Below are 7,647 nucleotides of genomic sequence, written 5' to 3'. Positions count from 1 at the left end.
TTTTTGTCAACATGCCTGGCTATGGTGCCCAGTTGTTTGGCCAAACACCAGTCTGGATGTTGCTGCGAAGATATTTTTAGATGTGATTAATATTTACAGTTAGTAGACTTGGAGTAAAGCAGATTACTCTTCATTATTTGGGTGGGCATCAGCCAAGGCGAAGCTCTAAGGGCAAAGTCTAAGGTTTCCTGAACAAGCTTTTTTTCTTCCTCAAGTCTGCTACATAGAAATCCTGCCTGAGTTTCCTACCTGATGGCCTTTCCTGCAGATTTCAGACTCAAGACTGTAAAATCATCTTTCACCTGAATTTTAAGCCTGCTGTTCTGTCTTACAAGTTATATGCTTCAATTCCTTATACTAAATTCTTCTCTCTCTCTCTCTCTTTTTACGTATGTGCAGTGTGTGTGTGTGTGTGTGTGTGTGTGTGTGTGTGTGTGTATAAACAAGAAATGAAGATTACAACGCATAGCTGTAATCTGCCTAGATGTGTTGAAGTTGTGCCCAAATGCACACACATAGCCTACCTGAAAAGACTGAGTTTTTTTTTTATATCCAGACACTTAAAGGGTTCTCTGTGAAAACGCTGGCTAATGAAATAAAAGCTAATGAACAAATAAATGATCTAATAAAAGCTAATGAACAAAGGTAATGAGATAGAGTCATCAATGACCACATATGGCAAAGGAGAGAGTCTCTCAAAAATAATTTTTAAAAGTCCCTAAAAATACAAACAACAATAAACTCAAGAAAGGGAGGAGAATCTCATTTCCAGAGTTGCCTCTTTATAACATTCCAAATATAGTTTTCAACAAAAATTTCAAAGCATGAGAAGAGATAAGAACCTATGTACTGTCAACTGAAACAAATTGCACAAGCTAACAGTTGAGAAATATGTTTTATTAAGCAGACATAATGAGGACTTAAGCCTGGGAGACAGCCTCTCAGCAATCAGAGACTACTCCAGCAAGGTAAGGAAGGAGCTGGGATATATAGGAATTTCTGCCAAAAACCACTAGGTAGTTGGAAGGAAAAACTAGACATCTCAAGTTAATGAATTAGGCACTTTTCTATGTATGGGAAGATGCAAGAGTTGGGGCTCATTGAAATCATTCCTTTGATGTACACCTTAACTGTCTAGGGGCAGTATCCTGTTTTCTCCATCCTGAATTCCCTCAGGGTACACCTTCAGGGTGGGGTTCATCTGCAGTGGCTGATGGCTTGATGGCTGCAACACCCTTTGCTTACTGATATGGCAAGTGACATTCTTTGTCCACAGTACCATTTACAAAATAAATAATTAGTGGAAACGGTCCCTGAGGAAGAAGAGATATTGGAATTACTAGAAAAGACATTTAAATATCTTCTTTAAATATGCTCAAAAAGATAAAGGAAACTATAAATAAAGAATTAAAGGAAATCAGAAGAACAATGTCTCACAAAATAGAAAATTATAATAAATAGATTGAAACTGTGAAAAGGAACCAATAAAATTCTGGAGCTGGAATGTCAGATAACAAATGAAAAATTCACTACATCACAGAAATTAACTAAAATAGATTGTAGGCCTAAATGTAAAACTGTAAAACTCACAGAAGATAACGTAAGAAAAAAAGTCTAGAAGACTTTGGATATGGCGGTGACTTTTTAGATACAACAGCAAAGGCACAATCCATTAAAAAAATTGATAAGTTGGACCTAATTAAAATGTAAAATATCTTCTCTGCAATAGACACTATCAGGAGAATGATAACACAAACCATGGACTGAAAGAATATATTTACAAAAGCATATCTGATAAAGGACTGTTATCCAAAATATACAAACACTTAAAACCCAACAATAAAAACCCAAAAAACTCAAAAAAATGGGCCAGAGACCTTCACAGACATCTCACCTCAGAAGATATGCAGATGGAAAATAAAGGTAGGAAGAGATGCTCCACATCATATGTTATCAGGAAAATTCCAATTAAAACAATGAAATACCACTACACACCTATTAGAATGGACAAAATCTGGAATACTGACAAGAACAAATGCTGGTGAGAATGTACAGCAATGGGACCTCTCATTCATTGCTGGTGGAAATACAAATGGTATAGCCAACTTTTGAAGAGAGTTTGGCAATCTCTTATGAAACTAAACACACTCTAACATATTATCCAGGAATCACACCCCTTGGTATTTACCCAAAGAATTTAAAAACTTATGTCCACAAAAAAATCATGCACATGTATGTTCATAGCAGCTTTATTCATGTTTGCCAAAATTTGGAAGCAACCTTCAAGTTCAACCTTCAGTAGGTATAATGGAAACATAAACTATGGTACATCCAGACAATGGAATATTATTCAGTGCTTAAAAGAAATGAACTGTCAAGCCATGAGAAGACAATGAGGAACCTTAAATGTATATTACTAAGTGAAAGAAACCCACCTGAAAAAACTACACACCTGTAAGATTCCAGCTTCATGATATTTTGGAAAAGGCAAAACTATGGAGACAATAAGAAGATCAGTGATTGCTAGGGTTTCAGGTGGGGAGGCATGAATAGGTGGAGCACAGAGAAATTTTAGGGCAGTGAAAACACTCTATATGGTTCTATAATGATGGATACATGTCATTTATACATTCTTCCAAACCCATAGAATGCACAGTACCGAGTGAACCCTCATATAAACTATGGACGTTGGGTGCTTATGATGGATGTGACAATGAGAGTTCACCAACAGTAACAGATGTACCACTCTGGTGAGGGATGTTGATAATGCAGGAAGCTATGCATATGTAGAGGCAGAGAGTAATTGGGAAATTTCTGTACATTTCTCTTAATTTTGCTGTGAAACTAAAATTGCTCTTAAAAATAAATAAACATGCATACCACACACACAGAGGAACATATAACAGGAGCCACATAGGTAATTTTAAACGTTCTTGTGGCCACATTAAGAAAAGTAAAAAGAGGTGAAAGAATTATTTTTAAAAATTCAATAGAGGTTTTCAACAGCAGATTTAAAATCACAGAAGAATCAGTAAATTTGAAGGCCAGGCACTTGAGATCATCCATTCTGACTATCAGAAGGAGAAAATAATGAAGCAAAATGAAAAGAGACCAAGAGAACTATGGTGCACCATCTTTAGCACCAATGCATGCTAAATCCCAGAAGGAGGAGAGAGAGAAAGTGGCAGAAAGAATATTTGAAGAAATAATGGAAAGAGCTGTATAGGAGCTGTATTTTGTACACTATTGAAGCTAAGTAGGTATTAATTAATTTGTCCTAGCAAATTGACCCTCAGCCCTGGTACCATCCAGACCTGCTGTCTACCTGAACAGCTTCCCCAAGAGCAGAAAAGAGAGAAGAGTCATCAAGGGAGAATTAGACAAATCAAAGTCCTCTGAGCAACTGATAAAACAACTGTTGATAAATAGAATATCAAAAGTAATATAGTAGATCTGAAAAAACAGTCAACTAAAACACGATCTAATTGACATATATAGAACACTCCAGTCAATAACAGGCAGAATACATTTTTTTCAAGTTCCCGCAGAATAGTCACCAACATAGACCTTTATCCTGGGCCATGAAACAAACCTTAAAAAGTTGAAAAGAAATGATATCATTCATACAGAGTGTGTTCTCTGACCATAATGGAACAAAATGGGAAATCAATAATAGAAAGACAAGAGGAAAAATCTCAGAACACATTGAAATGAAACAACATATTTATAAATAGTCCATGGGTCAAGAAGGAGATCACAAAGGAAATAAAATATACATGGAACAGAATAAAAATGAAGTCGCTGGAACAGTGATGACAGGGAAATTTATAGCACTAAATGCTTATATTAGAAAAGAGAAAAGGTCTCAAGTAAACGTTTCTATCCCAAGAAACTAGGAAAAAAGAGAAAAATAAACCAAAAGAAATCACAAGAAAGGAAATAATAAACACCAGAATGGAAATAAAATTGAAAATAGGAAAACAACAGAGACTATCAAAGAAATTGTTATTTTTTCAAAACTGTCACTGAAATTGACAACCCTCTAGCAAGACTGACAAAAATACCAGAGAGATGACACAAATCACCAGTGCCAGGAGTTAAACAGAGGATATGGTTCCAGAGTCTGCAGCTATCACAAAGTATAATATGGGAATATTATGAATACGCTCATAAACTCAACAATTTAGAAGAAAAGGACCAATTCCGCGAAAACCAAAAAGGATCAAAACTCAAATAAGATTAAATAGACATCTGAATAGCACTAAAACTATTCAAGAACTTGAATTTTTAATTAAAAAAAAACTTCCAAAAAAAATTTCTGGGCCCAGATGATTTAAATAGAAAATTATATGAATCAGTTAAAGAAGTCACACCAATTCACACAACCTCTGTCAAAAATTAAAAGGAGGAAAATCTTCCCAACTCATTTGATGAGGCCAATATTAACCTGACACCAAAACCAGACAAAGACAATACCAAAAAAGCCATTATGTATCAAATCCGTCATGAATATAAGCACAAAAATTGTTAACAAAATATTAGCAAGCCAAATCTAACACTGTATAAAAAAATTATACATCATGACCAAGTGAGAGTTTTTCCAGGTTTGCAAGGTTGTTTCAACATTCAAAAATCAATTAATGTAGTGCACAAAGGCTAAAGAACAAAAATAATATGATTACATCCAGGAATAGAGAAGATTATTGACAAAGTCCAACACCAATTCATGATAACAAATTTTCAGAACATTAGGGATAGTGATGAATTATCTAAGCTTGGTAAAGAACGTCGACAAAAACCCTACAGCTAACTTCATACTTAATAGTGAGAGACTGAATGGTTACCACTAAGTTTGGGAACAAGGACAGGATGACCAATCTCTCCACTCTTATTCAAAAAAAGGAAGTTCTAGCCCCTAAAATAAGTAAGGTAAGAAAAAGAAATGAAAAACATATAGATGGGAAATGAAGAAATAAAACTGCCCATATCTGCACATGACATTGTCTACATAGAAAATAGCAAGAAAACTACAAAAAAGAACCTAAACAAAAAAACACTCCCAAGCACCCACAAACCCCCAAAACAAAAAGCAAAAACAAAAATTGAGTTAAATCAGGTCTGTGGATACAAAATCAGCACTCAAAAGTCAATTGTGGCTTGGAGCCTAGGCCTGCACTTCCTGGTCAAGAGCCCGCAGAACCCCTAGAACTTGGACAGGATTGTAAGTGGTCCCAGTGGCCCTGCTCCCTGCCCCACACCTTTGCCTCTGCTCCAGGGCACTGCACAGGGTGGACGGGACAGAGCCAAGAGGGTGTGAGGGGTTCCTGCCCCTCCCTGGGGCAGCCACCTGGGGTCCAGTGCTGCTGGTGCTGGGGCAGTGAGCTCATGGCACATCTGGTTGGGCCCCCAGCACCTGAGAAACCCAGCACCAGCCAGAGCAGCTATGTCTGGGGTGGTGTCCAGAGGTGGCTGCAGGGCCATTCCTCTGCATTCAGGGGGATGCAACCAGGTGGAGATGGCCTGCTGGGAAAAGTATGCACTGCCTTCCTCCACACTTGTGCAAGTGACTTGGAACTTATTCTCTGGGCATTGTGGTGTAGCAAAATGAAATCAAAAGTAAGGTAATTGAAGGCAGTAAAGCTGAAATAAAACATAAACATCATCAGAAAGACCCACTGGAGAAAGCAAAGGATGGAAAATAAAATAAAGCAGTGTTTTATCATATGTATTTCAGCAGGACTTTTGAAATTTAGAAAACATGACTACTTTTTCTTTAGAGGACTGCTCTTTTCACTGCCACTTCAATCAAACCAACCAGCCCCTAGATGTCAGCTGTTTGCTATTCTTGTTTATAGTTGGGAACATATTATTAAATATCTTCCAGCTAGGAATGAGAAGAAAAAAAAAACACATAACAGAATTTTACAGGGTTTTTTTGTTTGTTTGTTTTATTTTCTTTTCTCTTGCATCTCACTAGCATTCATCTTTTATTTTTGGTAAACATTTCCATGCTATCCTACTTCATGGAGTCTTGTACATTTAGGCATTAGGTTTACTAAATACAACATCTGCCTATTTAGTCAAATTATTTCCTTTACTTATGGCTTTTTCTATTATACAGTTTTCCTGAGAGTTTGTACAAATTATTACCTGAATCTCTCCAAAACTGCCAAGCTTCCATTTAATCGTCAAAAAATGATTTTATTTCTTCACAGTAATTTGAATTTATATTTCAGTCCTTGCTTATCTTTTGGGAGATGCAGCTATCTATCAAAGCCTGAAGGCACAGAATGTTGATTCTTTTCAATGTCCTTTCTACTTCAGTGTTCAGTTACTGTCTGTCATTTTTCATGGTGATGATTTTATCTGTGGCTTTTATAACCTCTTGGTCAGAAGTCATTACCTTGGTACAGGCTATTAGGATAACTTCCTCTATGAATGAGACTATCCTATATTTTCCCTTTCATTCTGCTAGTTACAGTGTGAACTCTAAACAAGTATTCCTGACCAAGCTAGTATCTGTTTTCTTGGTACCCGGTTGCCATTTGCACTACTTCAAGTAACCATCCTTTTACTTAAAGTACACATTCCAGCCTACACTGAGATGAACATTCCCTGGTTGTATTTTCTCAATAGTTTTCTCAATACTGCAGTTTATTGGTTTGATTGTCACAAGCTTAATTTGGGAGATACTGCATTACCTGTAGATCCACTTATCAACTGGAAATGCTGCTTCATTCCACTTACAGTTCATAATATTGAGCAAACGGAAAAGCCTACACCAAAATAATTTATTAGATGTTGTTCATATTTCAATAAAGCTGGGAAAAATTAATTTGTTAATATGTTGTCATGTTAAAACTAATCAAAATATACAACTAAAATAAGAATCATACTTTTACAAACAGGAAAGAATGATGACTGAGACATGTGAAAAAATGGAACTGAAGCTTCCTATCCCCTAATTTTCAAAACTTTTCAGAATTTACCTTTAGGGGCTATATTATTTATTAAATAGTGATTTTAAAAGCAAAAAAATATAATTCCAGTGTTTATACCTGCTCAGTAACACTTTATATTACAAATAATAGTTTGTTATTAACACTAAAGTGAAAAGAATTAACCTTTTGGCCATGTTGATGTTTCTGTTACCAAACACACTGCTGGTTGCAAACTGTTCTGTAAATCTGAGATTCACTGCCATTGTTGTTTATTTATTATTATTTTTTTTACATCCTTATTGGAGTATAATTGCTTTACAATGGTGTGTTAGTTTCTGCTTTATAACAAAGTGAATCAGTTATACATATACATATGTTCCCATATCTCTTCCCTCTTGCAGCTCCCTCCCTCCCACCCTCCCTATCCCACCACTCCAGGTGGTCACAAAGCACCGAGCTGATCTCCCTGTGCTATGCGGCTGCTTCCCACTAGCTATCTACCTTACGTTTGGTAGTGTATATATGTCCATGCCTCTCTCTCGCTATGTCACAGTTTACCCTTCCCGCTCCCCAAATACTCAAGTCCATTCTCTAGTAGGTCTGTGTCTTTATTCCTGTCTTAATCTTAGGTTCTTCATGACATTTTTTTTCTTAAATTCCACATATATGTGTTAGCATACGGTATTTGTCTCTCTCTTTCTAACTT

General features: G+C 36.2%; 1 pseudogene across 1 annotated transcript; it reads left to right on the top strand.

The window, feature by feature from the left end:
- Window positions 1–5,758: 5,758 nt before the first annotated feature.
- Window positions 5,759–6,790, top strand: LOC309978563 (putative G-protein coupled receptor 160; annotated as a pseudogene). Its single transcript has one exon. The product of its transcript is annotated as a putative G-protein coupled receptor 160 (transcript).
- Window positions 6,791–7,647: the final 857 nt, after the last annotated feature.

This window comes from Leucopleurus acutus, assembly GCF_964270905.1.
Source record: "Leucopleurus acutus genome assembly, chromosome: X".
NCBI lineage: Eukaryota > Metazoa > Chordata > Mammalia > Artiodactyla > Delphinidae > Leucopleurus > Leucopleurus acutus.
Note: the sequence above shows the minus strand (reverse complement) of the source record. Positions and strands in the feature narration are given on the sequence as shown.